Below are 8,133 nucleotides of genomic sequence, written 5' to 3'. Positions count from 1 at the left end.
GAGAAAAGACATAACCAACAACAGTCTTTACACACATGTAGACATCACAGTCTGTTCAGAGGAACAAAGATGTTATTCTGTATTGTCTTATTTACAGATTAATCTTGTATTTTTACTGCTCATTGCTTCTTAAATAAAACAGATCACTGTATATATTTCAAGGTTTGGTAAAATGTTTTGCATTTATCAAAATCATCTACAGTTTTCTCTACCTGGAGGCAAAAACAAAGACAATGTATGGTGTCCAAACCACCAAGTTAACCAGCAGATTAGGAGGAGGATGCAGAGGGGTGGGGATCAGGAAGGCCAGGTGGTTATCAGCAGAATATGAAAGAGCAAAAGAATTAAGTGTGGTGTTTATTTTTCCATTAAAAAAAGATTTGTCCACAAGAAAAAGTCTCAACACAACATAAGATAATATCACACATGTTGTGTCACAACATCAGAAATTATGAATCACTTTCAGCCAATTATCAAGAAACGTTTCACCCTTTAGCCACACAACAACAGAACAAGGATAATTAATATAAATCTACAAACAACAAATCTCTGAGTTCATGTTGTTTCTGACTCAGTCGATGTCACAGCTGCTCATTGATCCTGTTCTGTTGCTTCAGGTTTTCCATGATTGCATGTTGTCAGCTGATCTCAGAACAGCAACATGACACTGAATATTAATGGTGTGGGAGTGTGTGGTTTAGGAAAATGGAAAATTTATGCACATAGTGTTATATATATCCACACAACACATGACAGGCACTGTGGATTCAAGAGCACTGGGCATAATCAGCAAATAACCACAGATGCATGATGGGATATGATTTAATTTTGTGTAAACTTCTGAACAAGAAACGAGCTGATATGTTTGAGGTGGACAGCTGACTGTAGTTTGTAGTAGAGATGGACCGATCCGATATTACGTATCGGTATCGGTCCGATACTGACCTAAATTACTGGATCGGATATCGGAGAAAAATAAAAAATGTAATCCGATCCATTAAATATCACGAAAGCACCTCGCAAAACTTGCAACACGCCGTAACTCACCTCAGAACGTTAGCACGTCGGAGCAGTATGCATCACGTGATAGAGCGGCTGTGGCATGCGGGACCTGTCGGTGGTCTGGATAGCATTTGGAGCTTCGCTAGCAACCCGGCATTTCATCTCCGACAAAGTTATCCCCGAGAGAAGTAAAGCAAGTGTGTAAGTCCATCTCTGAATGTTTGTAAAGCATTCCTCCGTTAAGCTTAACAAGCGACTGCCTCTTCTTGCTGCTACTTCAATCATGAAACTGCTTAATGATCAGCTGATCGGCTTTTCTGTCGCGAGGCCATCTCTCTTGTTTGTTTTTGGCCCACTTTGCACCAGAAAGAGGAAACCAGCGGCTGAACAACAGCAGCACGTTTAAGCTTGATATGCTGTTGTTAGAATGTATTTAATATTACTGTAACGATGGTTAAGTGTTATTGTACAGTGACATGTTGGTTATCTCTGCACACTGTTGTTGTTCCTTTAAGATTCATGTTTGGTTGTGCTGCAGGAAGTAGGGAGGGTGGTGTACAGGAAGGGGAGGGGGGACCTGGTTGTTCTGTGTGTGGGTGCCAGGCTGAAGAGAGGTGTAGTACGAGGGCGCTCTCCCCTGAGTTAGCAACCCGCTTGCTTATGTGCCGAATAAACGGACAAACTGAGACCCAACCGTCTGGTTCTTGTGAATGTTACATTGGTGTCAGAAGTGAAGAAAGAAAAAAGAACCCCAGAATGCCCGACACCCTGTTGCTGGCGACGCTTGCCGTTACGAGACGAGGATGTTGCCGGGCAGGATTAAGAAGGAGACGGAGGAGAGGGAGGTTCGTCCGCGCTCGCCCGCCCATGGAGTGAGGGAAACGGCGCTGCGGCTGTCTGCCGAGGCTGGATTTTCTCCAGGTTTGACTAGGCTCGGGAACTGTTCGCACAGCGGCCGCGATTCCGGCGGGAAGGAGTCGACCTCGCTTGGCGCGCCGTCACGTGATGTAAACAAACATGGCAGCGCCCAGCAAGCTGCAGCGAATATAAAAACGCCTAAGTTCAGTGGCAAGACGCCATGGGAAGTGTTTATCGCACAGTTCGAGCTGTTAGCTGTTGCAGCTGGCTGGTCTGAGGAACATAAAGCTCTCCAGTTGGCTTTGTGCCTGTGTGAGGATGCAGCTGCATGCCTGCTGCTGCTAACCGAGGAGCAGAGGGGAGATTATAATGCTCTGGTTGGAGCACTTCAGAGGCGCTTCGGGCAGTATAACCAACCAGTGCTGCTGAGGTCGGAGTTCCACAACAGACGCAGATTGCCAGGTGAGCCCCTCCGCATTTTGGCCCATGAAGTCGAGTGCCTTTGCCGGAGGGCGTATGACAGCATGCCACCATCAGTGCAGGCGGAGTTAGCTCGGGACCAGTTCCTGCAGGCCCTGAGCCCTAAAGAGCTCCGTATGCAAACTCAGCTTGCTCGGCCGGCCACACTCAGTGCAGCCCTGGAGCTAGCGTTGGAGAGGGAGATGCTTGCAGGATCCTCTGGGGGCGCTGATGACGCACACGTGGTGAGGGCTGTGTCAGCACCTGTGGAACAGATGGAGACGCAAGCGGGCCTGTGCAGTTTGGTGCAGGCGGCTTCGCTGCAGTCGCCTTCCCCTCGGGCTGGCCCACACCGCCGACCGCAGAGCTGCTGGGGATGTGGACAAGTCGGACACCTCATCAGGCAGTGCCCCAAGCTTGCAGCGGTTCAGGGAAACGCCCACGGGCCCGTGTAGGCAGGAGTACACGGGCCTGGGAGAATGACATCCCCACTCCACCGCCACCTCCACCCGGTGCGGCCATCACTGTGGGCTGGACCCAGGTTGGCGGCTTTTGCCATGTTCCAGTGACGATTGCGGGGGTGTCCTGTACGGCCCTGCTGGACACGGGGTCCAATGCAACGCTGGTCCGACCCGATGTTGTCCCACCCGGAGCTGCTGTGCAACCGACTAATGTGCAACTTAAGACTGTGACCGGTGATCTGGCCCCAATGAGAGGGAGGGGAGTGTTCCAGTTCAAGGTGGGGGACCTCGGTGTGTCTTATGCTGCCTGGGTGGCTGACGTGCAGGACGCCTGCATCCTTGGGCTGGATTTTTTACGAGCCATTGGTGGTGTACTGGACTTAGGCAAAGGCTTCCTTGCACTCCCTGATGGGAAGAAGGTGCCGCTTATTCCTCCCCCGGTCTGCACAGCATCTGCCGCGGCGTCCACCTCCACCGCAGAGACCCCTGTAGACCCGCCAGCAGAACAGCGAGCGGAGGAGGAGGAGGAGGAGGAGGAGAGGCTCTCAGCAGTGAGGAGTATCTGGTCAAAGAACTGTAAGGGGCTGACTCCACAGCAGCAAGAGAGTCTATGGCAGGTACTAAAAGAGTTTAGTGACATTTTTGCCCTGAAAGAAAGTGATGTTGGCTTGACACACTTGGTAGAGCACGTCATTGAGACCGGGGATGCCCAGCCTATTAAAGTGTGCCCCCGCCGCCTGCCCCTGGCTCATCAGGAGGCTGCAGACAGAGAGTTGTGTGAAATGATGAAGGCGGGCATCATAGAGCCATCTGATAGCCCGTGGGCCTCCGCGGTGGTGATGGTGCCTAAGAAAAAAAGTCCTAGGATGCGTTTCTGTGTGGACTACAGACCACTCAACAAAGTGACGAAGAAGGACTCTTACCCCCTTCCCAGGATTGATGAGTCTCTCGACTTAGTAGCCGGGTCCTCCTGGTTCTCCACCCTGGACCTGCGGAGTGGCTACTGGCAGGTGCCACTGTCCCTGGAATCCAGACCGAAGACAGCCTTCTGCACTAACAGGGGACTATGGCAGTTCAAAGTCCTGAGCTTTGGTCTTTGCAACGCTCCTGCGACCTTCGAGAGGCTTATGGACAGTGTGCTGGCTGGCGTCCCACGGCAACGGTGTCTGGTTTACCTGGATGATCTTCTAGTGCACGGGAGCTCCTTTGATGCTGCCCTGGATGCCCTGAGACAAGTGTTGGAGAGGGTGGCGGCTGCAGGCCTGAAGCTGCATCCCGACAAGTGCCACTTCATGAGGAGGGAGGTGGAGTTTCTGGGCCACAAGCTGGGTCGTGAGGGCATCAGCACTTTGGAGGAAAAAATTCACACCATTACCGAGTGGCCCACACCAGCAGACCAGAAACAGCTCAAAAGCTTCCTAGGACTGGCGTCTTATTACAGGAGGTTTGTGAAGGGCTTTTCCTCCATAGCCGCACCACTCTTCCACCTGCTGCAGAAGGACCGTGACTTCATCTGGACCCAGGACTGTCAGCAGGCGTTGTTATCAGAACTGATCATGCTGCCCTTCAGTGGCTGATGTCTTTCAGGGAGCCAGAGGGACAGGTGGCTCGCTGGCTGGAGGAGCTCCAAGCCTTCAATTTCACTGTGGAGCACAGAGCAGGGACGCACCATTCTAACGCAGACGCCCTCTCTCGCCGCCCATGTGCTGCAGCTGGCTGCCGTTACTGTGAGAAGTGAGAGGAAATAGAGCGGGAACTCACGACAATAGACGGAGCAGCACAGCTCGCCTGCAGGGCTCTTCTGGTGGTGGATGCAGCGGAGTGGAGGGCACGGCAGGAACAAGACACGGACCTGCTGCCGGTCCTGCAGTGGCTGGAGAATGGAGAGCAACCCCTTTGGGATGAGGTCACTGGGTTTTCCATCTGTACCAGGGGGCTATGGGCCAAGTTTGCAGCTCTCAGGCTGAAGGAGGGGGTGTTGGAGCGTGCCTGGAAGGATCCTGCCACGGGGGAGGAGAGGTGGCAGGTTGTGGTGCCAAGGTCGCTGAGGTCAGCTGTGCTGGAAGCCTGCCATGGGAGCACTGGCTCCGGCCACTTTGGGGTCTCTAAGACTCTCCGCCGCCTCCGCCAGGGCTATTACTGGGGTCAACAGCGGAGGGATGTGGAGGACTTTTGCCGCAGCTGTGATGCATGTTCCTCACACAAAGGGCCACAGGACCAGTCCCGGGCTCAGCTTCAGCAGCAACCAGCAGGAGCCCCAATGGAGCGAGTAGCTGTGGACGTCATGGGCCCATTTCCTCGCACAGACAGAGGAAACCGCTATGTTCTTGTGGCCATGGACTATTTTACCAAGTGGCCGGAAGCATACGCCATCCCAGATCAGGAGGCTGAGACTGTCGCTGATGTATTAGTGGAGGGGATGTTCAGCCGCTTTGGGACAGCAGAGACCCTCCACAGTGACCAGGGGCGTAACTTTGAGTCCAAGGTATTTGCTGCCATGTGTGAACGCCTTGGGATTAAGAAGACCCGCACCACCCCACTTCACCCCCAAAGCGATGGGCTGGTGGAAAGGTTTAACAGGACGCTGGCCCAGCAGCTAGCCATCCTTACCTCAGAACACCAATGGGACTGGGATTACCATCTTCCCCTTACCCTCATGGCCTACAGGTCGGCAGTGCAGGACTCCACCCAATGTACGCCTGCCCTGCTCATGTTAGGGAGAGAGCTGAGAACTCCTGCAGAGTTGGCTTTTGGGAAGCCCCCGGACGCGCCAGAGGCACCACCGGGCCGGGACTACGCAAGGAAGCTGCAGGACCGGCTGGATTCTGCACATTCCTACGCCCGAGAGCAGCTGGCGAAGGCAGGCCTGCGCCAAAAGAGGAATTACGACATCACCACTAAGGGGAGGCACTTCCATGCTGGGGAGCTGGTGTGGGTCTACAGCCCAAAGAGGAAGAAGGGACGGTGTCCTAAACTGGATAGCAGCTGGGTGGGGCCTTGCAGCGTCCTAGAGCGAGTGGGGGAGGTTGTTTACAGGGTGCAGTTGCCTCCTAGGGGGAGGATAGTAGCGCTGCACAGAGACCGGATGGCCCCCTACAGAGGACAGTCCCTCCCCTCCTTTCCAGAGGGACGTGTACAGTGCGTCCATGACCCTGCTCAGAGGGGCCCCCGACCGGGGCTGCGTTCCCCTCCCTCGGACTCTTCACCCCAAAGCCCCGAAGCTCCGCGTCCACCTCAGGGGCTCAGGAGGTCAAGGAGGGAACGTAGGCTACCACCCCGCCTCAGAGACTGTGTCGTTCCCTCGGGGACGAGGAACTTATTGCTGGGGGGCAGTGTAACGATGGTTAAGTGTTATTGTACAGTGACATGTTGGTTATCTCTGCACACTGTTGTTGTTCCTTTAAGATTCATGTTTGGTTGTGCTGCAGGAAGTAGGGAGGGTGGTGTACAGGAAGGGGAGGGGGGACCTGGTTGTTCTGTGTGTGTGTGCCAGGCTGAAGAGAGGTGTAGTACGAGGGCGCTCTCCCCTGAGTTAGCAACCCGCTTGCTTATGTGCCGAATAAACGGACAAACTGAGACCCAACCGTCTGGTTCTTGTGAATGTTACATTACTTTCTACACCAGGATCTTTTTCTACGTAGCTGACGCTGGTAACTGTGCAGGGGCGGATCTAGCAAAGTTTAGCCAGGGGGGCCGATAGGGCATTAACAGGGAAAAGGGGGCACAAAGACATACTTTTCTTTTTTTTTTTTTTCTTTCTTTTTTTTTTTCTTTTTTTTTTGTGTCCCGTTTGGATCTTTAGCCATCAGAATTGTTGTCTTAAGGCCAAGAAAGATGCCAAGCGGATTTATTTTACCAAGTGGATCATCATGGCCTTGCCATATTGGTCCATTTGATTGACCTTTATTATAATTATGAATTTATTTTATTTTCGGTTGCTACAAACGGGACAGACATGACTGGGGGATAGGACAGGGAGAAAGAATGAAAGAAAGAGAGGGAGAGAAAGAAAACCAAAGGGGAGAAGAGAGAGTGACAAGGGGGGGAAGGAAAAAAACCAAAAAAAAAAAACCAAACAAAACACCTGAGTCACCTGTATGGAGAAGAAAAACAAAAGAGAAAGCAAACAGCAAAGAGCAACATAATAAAAAAAACAGCACCATCACAATAAACTAGCTGGAAGTAGATATCAGTAGATACTAAATAATAAACGATATTTTGCAGCACGCAAGATAGACAGCGCACAATGTGCTTTGAGGCAGCAGCCAAGAAAGCTGTAGTCCGCGTCTGTGAATACCCGTGTGTACACCTGTGTGCATACCTGTGTGGATCAGCATGCTTGTATTCCAAAGGTTCCTTTATGTCATAGGTGTCAAACTCTGGCTCGCGGGCCAAATTTGGCCCGCAGCCTACTTACATTTGGCCCGCAAAGCCATACCAAATTACTATCAGAGCTGGCCTACTGGTATTATACAGCTAATATATATATTGTTTAGTATTAAGCTTTGCTTGTTCCATATTCAGTTTCTCAGCAAAACTTGTTTGAGTCCATAAGAAAAGATTCATTCTTATATCTGGAGGAATAAATATATTTCAATAAATATTAACGTTAGCCCGCGACTTTGTTCCAGTTTTGAATTTTGGCCCACTGTGTATTTGAGTTTGACACCCCTGCTTTATGTAATGATTTGCTAGAGGGTGTGGGGGGGCCATAGCCCCGTCCTCCAGGGTATGAAGCAGGTATGGAGGAGATCAAAACTCCAGACATCCAGAGGCCCCCAGAACACAAGAGACCAACGAAGACCAACAGAGGGGCAGCCGCGCCACTGTCCCAGAAAGAGCTGAGGAGAGTCCCAGATGAGGGGTCACTCAGCAGCCGCGGAGCAGAATCCAGGGGGAGTTGCAGTGACGCACCCGTGAGCTCCGCCGGCAGCCAGCTGTGCCTGAGTGACCGAGCCCCAGGCCGAGAGGCAGGGGGCACCCCACCTCCGAAGTGGCCCGAGCGAGCCCCAGGCTCCAGGCCCCGACAAGCGGCCGCCAAGGAGTGAGCCGGTGGGTACCCGGACGCCCACCCCCAGACACAAAGAACCACCAACACACCGATACCTGAGGGAGTCCGCCACTGGCAGGGGAAGTGGTGGTGGGTGGAGATAGGCCTCCAAACCTTGGAGGGCCTGAGATGTCCCCAGAGAGGTGGCGTCTGATACCCAACCTGACATATAGACACAGACATACAGGCACACACAGACACAAACATCCATTCCCACCCTCATGCTCTCATATGCACTTACTCCACACTCAACCAACGTGGAGACAGACATAAAGAGACGCTGTACACACGATCACACTCCCC

This window comes from Astatotilapia calliptera, chromosome 3 (assembly GCF_964374335.1).
Source record: "Astatotilapia calliptera chromosome 3, fAstCal68.1, whole genome shotgun sequence".
Lineage (NCBI taxonomy): Eukaryota > Metazoa > Chordata > Actinopteri > Cichliformes > Cichlidae > Astatotilapia > Astatotilapia calliptera.
The sequence above is the reverse complement of the archived record's forward strand: the minus strand, read 5'-3'. Positions refer to the sequence as shown.